The 12,051-nt window shown below is 45.8% G+C and overlaps 1 non-coding gene across 1 annotated transcript; it reads right to left on the reverse strand.

Moving 5' to 3' along the window:
• Positions 1 to 1,976: 1,976 nt before the first annotated feature.
• Positions 1,977 to 2,095, reverse strand: LOC139059745 (5S ribosomal RNA). Its single transcript, XR_011514342.1, has one exon. It is a non-coding gene; the product is annotated as a 5S ribosomal RNA (ribosomal RNA).
• Positions 2,096 to 12,051: the final 9,956 nt, after the last annotated feature.

Genomic DNA, 12,051 nt, shown 5'->3' on the forward strand with positions numbered 1-12,051 from the left:
AGTAGAACAACATCGCATTTTTACCGCAAGTTTGTTGGCACATATCTCGATACGGGTGCCATCCTAAAAAATCGTCCAAAGTCCAGATGCCTTGCATACTAACTAGCTGCAGCTGGTAAGTATAAATATATGCAGTAAAATATTTATTGCAAATGTTAACTAGCGTAATTGTCGTTATTATTCAAATAATCATGATGATTTCCTGCAGAAGTCATGGCCATCTCGTCAAGTAAGTTATGTCCAGGGTTAGACTTGTGCCGCAGGCAAATTTATAAAATTTGGTGCAGCTGAAGAATACGCCCTATAAATCACGATATAAAGTGTTCCCTCCTTTGAAGGCGCCATTTCGATGTTTCGAAACGGCGCAACTTCTTCGAAAAGTGTTCAGAATCATCTTAGACAAGTTGGAGAGGAAAACGAGCACTAGCACAAACGCATACAGTGAGAAGTAATGAGGGAGTAAAAACGCGCACTATGAGATAGAAAGAAGGCAAAGTGCCATACAAGCGCACGCTACTGTATCAACCCTTACAAAAATGAGTTTGGACTGTCTATAGAGTGCCTGCAGAATTCTTGTAGACGACGTTGCCTTTCTATATACTCGTGTGGATAGAAAATCTACAGAATGTCTGTTGACAAAAGGTGATAAAGTTTCTACTTCGTTTTGTCTACTCTCATTTTGTACTTGTTCCACACAAAAAAATTCGGTATATTGACTACCTATAGGGAAAAGTCTCTAGTACTTCTATTTATTCTTGTTGATTATTTGTCTATCGACTGTCCATGGACGAGAGCCTGTGAGGTGTTGAATATTTCTGTCTACTCCCAGTTTATAGGTTCTCTATGGACAAGTTAATACGGCTTCTATTTCTTTTTGTCTATATACTCCCATTCCATAGTCGGTCTATAGAAAGAAGTCGATATGATGCACGTTTCTTCTTGACTACTTCCGCCCTATAGACTTCCTGTAGACAAAATTCATTACAGTCTTTATTTATCCTTGTTCATTCTTTGTCTATAGACTGGAGTCGATAAGGTGCTGATTGGCACAAAAAAGCGCTAAAGGCAAAGACGAAGATGGAGGAACACATACGACAGGACGTGCGTTGTCCTGTCGCTGAAAACTGTCCAGATAACTGGACTGTAAAACTGTGTTATGAAAACTGCCCAGATAAACTAACTCACCCAAATCAAGGTAGCGTTGATTACTTTTGTCTACTCCAGGTTTATAGATTGTCTATAAGCGCGCACGCGCACACACACACACACACACACACACACACACACACACACACACACACACACACACACACACACACACGTGTGCGCGCGCAAGCACTCAAAGGCACGCACACACCCACACAGGCACGCACGCACGCACGCACACTTCATAAACATTGCACATACCAATTGAGGCAGCGTGCCGTGTCCTACATAGGAGCGCCCGCCCTTCACGGGTATTTCATAAACGACTCCTGTGATGCAGCTGATGAGGGACTCCTAATGCTTCTTGTTGCAAACTTTTTTTGGGGGGTAGTCTTGGCTGACCCTTCTGCATTAGGCGTCCAGCTTTCCTGGCGCTGAGAAGCCCGCGATTACACGCGAGATGGCTGCGCGACTGGCACCTCGAGGCACATTGCGTATGTTAGCGGGCTTCGTTCACGCTCAAAAAAAAAAAAAGCACACTTATGTGTTGCATGTACTGGGCGACAGAAAGCTGTATCGGGAGTTTCGGATGTTGTTCTACAGTTTTCTCATTGATACTTTTCATCTACCTAAATTGAGAAGTTTAAAAATAATTAGGATTAGTTATCTAATCAGGGGAAATGCAACAATTATTCTGAGTATCTTCAAGCGGCGGCAAACAACATTACCTTTGTTCTGTCCAGCTACGCAGCATTTGCATATTTTTAAAGTTTGACGGAAACTAAGTGAAGCACCCCGTATTGATTGAGTAACTTTTATTAAAGGAAAGGTGCCATCAGCACTCGGTGTTCCCAGGTGGTCTCCCTCCCAAGTACTGACCGAGCCCAATGCTGCTTAGCTTCGGGGATCGGACGAGAACCGGCGTATTCAGCATGGTATAGCCGATGGCAAGCACCCCGTATACTTATTTGCAATTTGAATTATTCTCCGCGGATTCTTATATCACCCTGATAAAGGCTGTGGGGTGGGGCGTCACCAAAGGTCATTATACATTCAGTGAACAGCCCATACTGATTCTGGTAAGGCGTGAGTTGAACCAGAAAACAGCAGATACTGTAAAATTATTATTACAGGCTTTCTGTAGATCGACTGTAAACAGAAGTTAATCTCGGCCCAACCAACGTACGCTGTAACCAAGCGCATTTCCTGGCGGATAATACGGAGCTACTTAGACATAAGCAACTGGGGTGGTATACTGCTGAGATTGCTGTAGAGCCTATTTGTAGCCTTTAGTATACACAAAGTGTATACATCTGTATATGCTGACCACATATGAGCTACGTAGTCGCTCTCGGCAATACCAAGACAGCCTTCACAGTTGCCATAGCATGACTTTTGCGGCAGTATAATAAATAAAACAAGACGCCAAACCAATCGTGATAATAGATGTTATGAATGCTAACTTTAGTGGCAAGCGGATTCCAAACAGGCATCAAACAGGCATCAAATTTTGTAGCTGACAATGCGGACCTTGTGAGTGTGCCATGAACCAATATCGCGCATGTGGTGTGCGCGTTGTTTGTCGTTCTATTCTCAGATACCTTTCAAGATGTCCTCATATCTCATCTACGTCACTAACATCGGGTGGTTTTCCGTAGACTGATATCCTACGCTATGCCTAATCAAAGTTTCTCGTTCACTTAAATGTGCCAAATCCTCTCTGCCCACCCAGTCCTTCACAGCTGGTATGCCTGTGCAGCCGAGCAAATGCGTATGTCACAACCGTATTCATTGCTTTGACTTATCATCGGAAAAGTCAAATGTGCGCAGGCAGCCAATTTGACGGTACGCTGGAAGTTATGCCGAAATGCGCTCTATTACTCATCGCAGTTGGTGATAATGCAAGCGCCTGACGGGCCTTGCAACGACTTTCACAAACAGTGCGTTCATCCAAGTCTGCGTTCCAGTTCCATACGATAGGCTACAGCATTTGTAATATACAGCGCGCCAACGTATTGCCTTCATCTGTAGAAAAAATGCTGAAAAATGAAAAAGAGAAGCAACCCGTTTCACTTACGTGGCATCGCAGAGACAGAGAAACAGACAAAAAAATGAAAGGGAAACGGCGCTCGGACTTCTAGGTGCACGCATGCCCTCGTCACCCTAAGTGCCTGCGCATGCGCAATGGCAGCAATGGCGGCGCGTCATCTGTCCGCGTCAGCTTGAATCCTCTGCGACTGCACCAGGCACGCCAACACATGCTGCGGCTGTGTGCGGTTGGTACTTTATTCGGTGAGTGTGCGGTGTCTGCCTGTACCTTGGTGTCTGTCTATTCGCGTCTTCATTATGGAATCACACAAGTGCACTGAACGGTAAGTTTTAGCGTAGATGTTTTCCGCCAATAGCTAATTTTTAGGTGGGCGAATTTTGTATCGCGAACCGGCTGCAGGTAGCGTAAGCGACTCAGACATAGTGTCGATTTGTCGTTTACATAATTTGATAATGCACTGTTGGTCTCGTTTCTACTACATGGAATGTTTTACGGCAAGTGATTGCTTACACTTGATGATTTTAGCGTCATAGTTCTTGTGCGAAAAAAGAAAAATTCACCATGCTTTACCTTGATTCTGAGCCGCGACTACGCGGATTGCGTCTGTTCAGCAGCCACTGTGGGTAGAGCGCGTTTCGTGGCGCTCGATCGGGTCGCCATGAACGCTGCTCGCATACGTAGTGAAATTCTCGTGAGGTACTTTATGTGTATGCTACGAAATTGTGTTCGCGTGAGGAATTTTCAAATGGAGACCTATAGTTGAATGAAGGCTAGCGCACTCGGATGAAAGGCCGTGTTCGCGGGGCATGCATCAGCAGTGCGTGTGTTGCCGTTTTCCTAGGGTAAAAGTAGCAGTATTTATGAGGCTCCTGGCAACCAATCTAAATTTATGCAACTGCAAAAGCTTTCGGAACACGAAACCTGCGGTAAGCTAAAGATCAAGAAAGGGGCTGACAGTTGGAATAGCACACTGACATTGCTACACACGTGTGGCATTGGATTGTTTGAACGAGGCGCGTGCGCCATAACTCGGGAAAAAAGAAGGAAGAACGAACTGGGCTCGCGCGGTGAATCTAACCGGTCAGTGCTACAACCGCTGTTGTAAATATAACCTCTAAATAGTTACTCGGCTTACTGACTCGTCCTTCGCGTAACAATATAAAGGTTATAAACAGGGATAAAGTGCCTCAGAAAGGCTGGCCAACGTTTCGATAGGAGGACCTATCTTCGTCAAACTCTTCGCCTTTGACGAGAATAGGTCCTCCAATGGAAACGCTGGCCAGCCTTTCTCAGGCACTTTATCCCTGTTTAAAACCTTTATATCACCATCTGCGATAGGTTTAGTCAGTTGCAGCTTCGAAATTTAGCCAAAAGAATTAAAGAACAATAAATTAGACGCTCGGGCAAGCGCCTTTGCACCTTTCAAATTGAAGGCATTGGGTTCGACATTTATATAGTTAGGTTTCTTTTTTTCGGGTCTCTTTTTTGAACAGTTTAGCAGTAGGTCTTGTTTCCCCGGCTATTTAGAACGCGTTAACCGCCTTTGGATGCTTCGGCGTTGTGCAGTTTACGCGCTGTTATTCGCTGTTTATAGGCTGGTTATATAGACAGCTGCTGGTGCAGATTCACATTTGGCAATCGTGCATAGTATGAATCCTTGTCACGCGTAATAAGCGTTCCGGTTTTATTACTGTTGCATATACGCTTTCAATTACACAATAGTTCCCCGGGCACACGTGTACAAATACCTTGGATTTATCTTAACGCACAACATGCATTGGTCCCAGCATATTGATCTCATCACATCCATAGCACAAGATAATTAGGTTACTTGAGGCGAACATTATCTAAATCGCCAAAACATGCCCAATTACTAATGTACAAAACACTCTTCCATCCTGTATTAGAGTACGCTTCATGCGTCTCGAACCCGTATAAAGTATGTGATATCAACAAAATCGAATCGGTACAAAGGAAGCTGTTCGTTTCATTTAATTGTCATCGGTACGATCGTGATTTCTCGCCCTCATCTGCAATGAATTCCTTGAATTTATCTCTTCTATGCACAAGGCTACATATAGATTTCATGAAGCTGTTACATTGAATTATTCACTCATGCTGTCGACTATCTGCTGATGATTACATCGCATATGCCAGTGCTCTTATAACCAGACGCTGCCACACCCTCATCCCAAAGCATTTCTTTGCACGTACTAACACGCTCAAACACAGTTACTTCCCGAGAGTTGTCGACTGCTCGAACTAGTTACCCGGTTCTATTCCTGAATTGACACTGCCTGATTTTGTAGAAGCACTAGTGGGATAAGACTGCGCCCCTTGTTTTTTTTTTTTAACTATTATGTTCAACTTCCTTTCTTTTTGTTTGTGTTTGCTGTACTACACTACTGCAATAGCCCTGAACAGGGCTGCAGTATTCGAAAATGAAATAAAATAAGTATATAAAATGTAGCGCCACCCTCTCGGACAGACTGTATACTAAATGCGCTGTACAAAAAAAAGCCAAATTATCCATTTGGTGGTCTTTTCGTGATAGCTAACCCACAGATGATTCAAATAATTTAGTGGACATTGTGCTTGTTCTACCCTTATCAACGCACCTAAGAGATCGTAACATGCTTTAGCTGATAAGTAGCCTTATCAATACACCCCATTAATGTGCATTCTACTGAAAGTGTGGCAAATGTATTAATCTCGAAGTAGTAGAATAGAGACATTGCAGACTGTTCTAAGCGGAAATGCAATTCTTAACGTTATTGTTCAAAACTGCTGTCACTATTCTGAGTACGTTCGTTCGACACAGGCATATTGCATTAACAGCCGAAAAATGTGCACAGTCCAGCCGGGTGTCTTTGTTTCAGCAAATATTATGAGCAATAAAAACAGCGCTAAACGACGGGACGAGTGAAGGGACACAGACAACTGTTTTTATTGCTCGTAATCATGAACCAACCAGCCCAAATGCGTACTCTTTAGCAAATATTATGTTGGGAATCGTTTGGGATTCTCGCATTTCTTTCTTATTTTGATAAGTGCACTATGTGTGATATTACCCTGTCTTGAAACGAAACGTAGCGTTGCTGGCACCGGCGACCATTACGGTTGTTTAATTTCTTGTCCTACTGTAACATAATGAAACATCATAATGATACTGATTCATATTGGCATGGTATAACGTCAGTAGACCAAGTTAACTAGACACATAAGCAATGATAGTAAATTGTATGTAAAGCTACTAAGAAAGCGTAAAGTAATACTCATTGAATACCTTTCCTTCGCAATGTTGCATATGCTTTACGTGTGTGTCTTTCTGTGCCCTTGTCTTCCGTGCTGTGCTCGTGTTGCCATGAATTACGAACTTGCCCAAGGCCTTGTCACCTTTATTAAACGAGGGATTTAGTTCATTTGAATCTAATAGTTCATGTCGAATGACTGACGTGTTATTCATTTTCTCTAAATATTATGAACTGGGAATAACATGGCAGGCATTATCCACAATATTTTTTATTGCACTTTAACTGTGGGTGTTATAGACTGCCAGGCAAGAACTGGAAAAAGTTCAGGGAAATTGAAAGCGTCAGTATAGGTAAGCCGTTTTGTTATGTCATTCAAGGTTTCCGGGGAATCTCTATTAACCATATTTTTGAAACGTTTCACCTCACAAAAAATTGAGACAAATTGGTACCATTTCCTTAAAAAAATCAAAATGAAGCATACTGACATGACATTTCTTCCTAAATTGTTTTTCGTTGACAAAAAGTCCTGAAGCTCGAAACCCTAGAAAACGTACTCATGTTTGAAAGCATTTTAAATAATTTACTCTGATAGCATTCATTCGTACTATAGTTTCAGTTTTGTTTCCCAGGTGGTGCATATCTGTCGTGCCGTGACACAGAAGGTACTCACGTGGTACTTGTGATGCTCATGTGGTATATCTAACTTGTAACCGCATCTGCACATCTTCTATAGGAAACTAAGAAGTGACCATATCAATAAAATGAATCCATCTGCTTTCTATTGAAGTTGTAGCCAATGATGCATTCATTTAGGAGTACGAGAAATACATTCCAAGGTGTATTAGGGAAAATAAATAACAATATTTGGCATGAGACTGTCAATACTCCAGTCACTATTCTCAGCATATCATTCTGTGCGGGGATGTTTAACTACCAGTCAAAAAATGTACATACACTCAAACTGGGTATCCTTGTTTCAGCAATTGGTATAGAGATCATTTGTGATAAGTACAATAATGTGTCATGCATGAACTTGTCATAAAAGGAACATGCTGTTGATGCAGCACCAGTAGCAATTATGACTGTTCAATTGCTCATCATGCCATAAAATGAAACATTGTATAATATTGTTACGGTTAAAGTTAAACAGGCTTTATTTAAGGACGAAGATTGATGGTGAAGTAAAGATGGCGTCCCGAGGCTGCACACGCATGCACACGCTAACGTCTTCTTCTTCTTCTTCTCGCCCGGCTCATGCCGTAGCAATCCCCGGTTGCCAGACGAAGCCCGCTGGGCAAGTCCAAATCACTCGGAAAGCGTGGGGTGAAACCGCTTAAGACGGGCAACATGTACTAACTGGGTCCGGCTAGACCGACGACCAGCCGACGTCAAGCGTGCCACCACGTACGTCAAGTCACTCAAGCGATCTACAATGACGAATGGGCCCGTGTACTGGGGTAAAAACTTTTCGCATAAGCCACGTTTACGTTGCGGAGTCCACAACCACACAAAGTCTCCTTTGGCGTACGAGACAGACTGGTGTCGGCTGTCATAGCGCTCTTTCGATCGGTCTTGCGATGCCACAGTGCGAAGACGAGCGATACGCCTGGCTTCTTCGGCAAGACAAAGCGTCTTGGCAACAGAGTACTCGCTGTGAAAGTCAAACGGTAGTATAGTGTCAATGCAGCTTAGCGGTGAACGTGCGTAAAGGAGATAAAAAGGACTGTAATCGGTCGTCTCATGCTTTGCAGTATTATAAGCATAGGTGATGAAGGGGAGCACGTCATCCCAGTCCTTGTGATCGGAAGATACGTACATGGCCAGCATATTAGTTAGAGTTCTGTTCGTACGTTCCACGAGCCCATTTGTCTGAGGGTGATAAGGCGTTGAATGACGGAACTGCGAACTGCAGAGACGAAGCAGTTCTTCTACGGCGTCCGCAACGAACTGACGACCGCGATCGCTAATGATGACACGGGGGGGACCATGTCGAAGAATAATGAATCGAAGCAAAAACGTCGCAACGGACGCAGCTGTTGAAGATGGTACGGCCGCCGTTTCCGCGTAACGGGTCAGATGGTCGACACATACGATCACCCATCGGTTGTCGTTAGATGATCGGGGAAATGGGCCCAGAAGATCGATACCCACTTGTTCAAATGGCAGGCAAGGTGGCGGCAGAGGGTGGAGAAGACCTGCCGGAGCGGTCGTAGGGCGCTTGTAGCGTTGACATTGTTCGCAACTAGCGACGTACTGCTTGACTGTGTCCCGCATTTTGGGCCAGTAAAAACGCTCCTGTGTCCGGTTCAAAGTTCTTACGAATCCTAGATGGCCAGAGGTTACATCGTTGTGCATGGCTCTCAGTATGTCCGTTCGCGGACTCTGCGGCACCACCAGAAGGAACCGTGCGCCTTTAACCGAATAATTGGTCTTGTAAAGCAGGCCGTCACGGACACAAAATCGACCGGTGGCTCCAGGACGCGATGCGGCTACAAATATAGGTTCCAAACCAATATCATTTTCCTGCTCTGCTTTGAAAGTCATCGAGTCTGGGAATGTAGAAGAAATGGGAGCAAAACAGTCATCAAAATTGTCTTCGTCACACTCCGTCGTCGTCAGAGGAAGGCGGGAGAGACAGTCCGCATCGGCGTGGCGACGGCCGGACTTAAAGGAAATAACGAAGTCGTACTCCTGCAGTCGAAGAGCCCAACGTGCCAGTCGTCCACTCGGGTCACGGAGATTCACCAACCAGCACAGCGCGTGGTGGTCAGTAATGATAGTGAACGGGCGTCCGTAGATATAAGGCCGAAATTTGTGGACAGCGAAAACAGCTGCCAAGCATTCTTGCTCGGTCACAGTGTAATTGCGTTCCGCCTTAGTCAAAGAGCGACTAGCATAAGCAACAACGTGTTCAGCTCCTTGATGACGTTGCACAAGTACGGCACCGATGCCGATGCCACTGGCATCAGCGTGCACTTCCGTAGGTGCGGATGCATCGAAGTGACGCAATATGGGCCCTGATGTTAGGAGAAATTTTAGCTGACGGAACGCGTCGTCGCAAGCCGATGTCCAGTTGAAAGGGACGGCTTTTTGGAGAAGACATGTTAGGGGGTACACCACGTCGGCGAATCTTGGGACGAAGCGCCGAAAATACGAGCACAGGCCCAAGAAACTCCTCAACTCCCGCACTGACTTCGGTGCTTCGAAGGAGCTGACTGCCTCAATCTTCCGTGGATCTGGCCTCACACCGTTTTTGTCGACCAGATGCCCAAGTACTAACGTCTCGGTTTCTCCAAAACGACATTTCTTGGAATTTAGGATCAAGCCGGCTTGTTTGACACAATCCAGAACAAGATTGAGACGGCTGTTATGTTCACTCAATGTGCTGCCAAAAATCACCACATCATCGAGGTAGCACAAACAAATTTCCCATTTAAGTCCTCGGAGGATAGTATCCATGAATCGTTCGAATGTTGCTGGCGCGTTACAAAGGCCGAACGGCATAACGTTAAATTCATAAAGACCGTCTGGTGTCACGAAGGCCGTTTTCTCCTTATCGTCTGGGTGCATGGGTATCTGCCAGTACCCTGATCGCAAATCCAGTGATGAAAAGTAGGCAGCGGAATGTAGACAGTCGATGACATCATCAATTCTAGGAAGCGGATAAACATCCTTTTTGGTGACCGCATTCAGTTTCCTGTAATCAACGCAAAACCGCCACGATCCATCCTTCTTCTTTACTAAGATTACTGGTGCTGCCCACGGACTAGAAGACTCTTGGACAACACTTTTCCGCAGCATGTCTTTCACCTGTTCAGCAATAACTGTCCTCTCTGCTGAAGAAACGCGGTAAGGCTTTTGCCGAATGGGGTGCGCAGATCCGGTGTCAATTCTGTGGCGAGCACGAGAACGCGGGAGTGAAGCCTGCTTGTCGCCTTGTGTGAAATCGAACACAGAAAGATGTGCCCACAAAACTTGTGCGAGAGCGCGGCGCTCATGTGAGGGCAGTGCCTTGTTGATCATTCGTAGGATCTGCTCTTCAGAAATGCTTCTTTGGGGATCGCTAGTATGAGACTGCTCCACCTCGCTTAGAGCTGTAATGGAGCTGTAAGTAATCTCGTCAAATTCAGCAAGCTTCATATCACGCGGGAGAACGGCAGGGACGCAAGAACAATTGAAAGCCCACAAATTGGAGGCGCCATTCACTACTCTCACGACAGAGCGTGGTACAAGTACATCTTTCTTTGCGCAGCTGGACGTAAGAGGCTGGACTTGCGCGTCAAACGATGAAAGGTCGGCAGCAGCGAAATTGACAGGGATACGTGACAGCGACCAAGGCGGTAGCAGCAAATCGTTCGAAACCACACAATAGTTTTTCACTGGTAAGGATGTGTCGGCAAGGGTGGCGAGAAGCGCGCTATTCAAAGTAATTTCGCCTGTGCCACAGTTAACGGATGCACCACAATCCTGAAGAAAGTCAATCCCGAGAATCACATCGTGAGTGCATCGCGGTAGTACGAGAAATTCTGCTTTGAGATCTTCTCCTCCGAATAAAACACTTGCAACACAAATACCAAGGGAAACTAGGCACTCTCCACTGACACCACGAAACGTCACACCATCATTCCACGGGAACATAACTTTCCTACCCAGCCTCTCTTTGAAAGTCACACTCATGACGGAAACGGTAGCACCAGTGTCCACTAATGCCGTTGCAGGTATACTATCAATTAACACACGCACTTTGTTCTTCACCATCATAATAGGCAGAGGAGTATTTCGCAGATACACAGACTGTCCGGCGACCTTACCTCCATCGGCCGCGCCGGCTAGTTTCCCGACGATGGTGGAGACGTAGCACGGCGCCGTGGTGACGGTGAACGGCGTTGGCGACTGGTTGGGGGCGTCAGGCTGCGGTCGGAAGCTGGCGAGCCACTCCTTCTACTATACTGACGGAAGGTATTCCGAGGTGGCGCGCCTGTGGTGTTTGCAGGGTCTATCGGCCAACGGTCGTCATAACTATCACGTCCAAAATTAGGCCAAGTTGGTGGTGGGCCATATGTTGTTGTCTGTCGGCGCCGGCGACAAAAACGAGCAATGTGTCCTGAGGCGCCACAGCTGTAACATACAGGAGATGCGCGACCGACGTTGTATGCCTCGGAGTCAACCCTGGGACGCTGCGCATAATAAACGCGATCTTCCGAATTGCGATTCGTGGTGGTAGCTCGACGAGTTCATTGATCGTGCGTCATGTCGTCGGGAAAGGTACGTCGGTGCTGTCGCAGCTGATCAACTCGACAGTCTGCAACGCCTGGCATGGCAGACAATGCTGACACAGCAGATGCATGTTCTTGAGGTTGGTTGGAAGCGCAACCAAGCTGTTCGACATCCGCCCCTTTGGTGTGTCGTTCAAGTTCTTCACGGACAATTTGCCTTATAGTTGCCGCAAGGTCAAATTGAAAGCTGTAGTTGTCGTTTTCGTCAACGCTTGCCACCGTGGTGACATTGGCTAGCCTGCCAAACTTTGGCGTGATACGGCGCAGCTTCAATGCCTCAAATGTGCGGCAATGCTTGATGAGGTCGGCGACCGAGGCGAGACTC

Source organism: Dermacentor albipictus, chromosome 4, assembly GCF_038994185.2.
Source record: "Dermacentor albipictus isolate Rhodes 1998 colony chromosome 4, USDA_Dalb.pri_finalv2, whole genome shotgun sequence".
NCBI lineage: Eukaryota > Metazoa > Arthropoda > Arachnida > Ixodida > Ixodidae > Dermacentor > Dermacentor albipictus.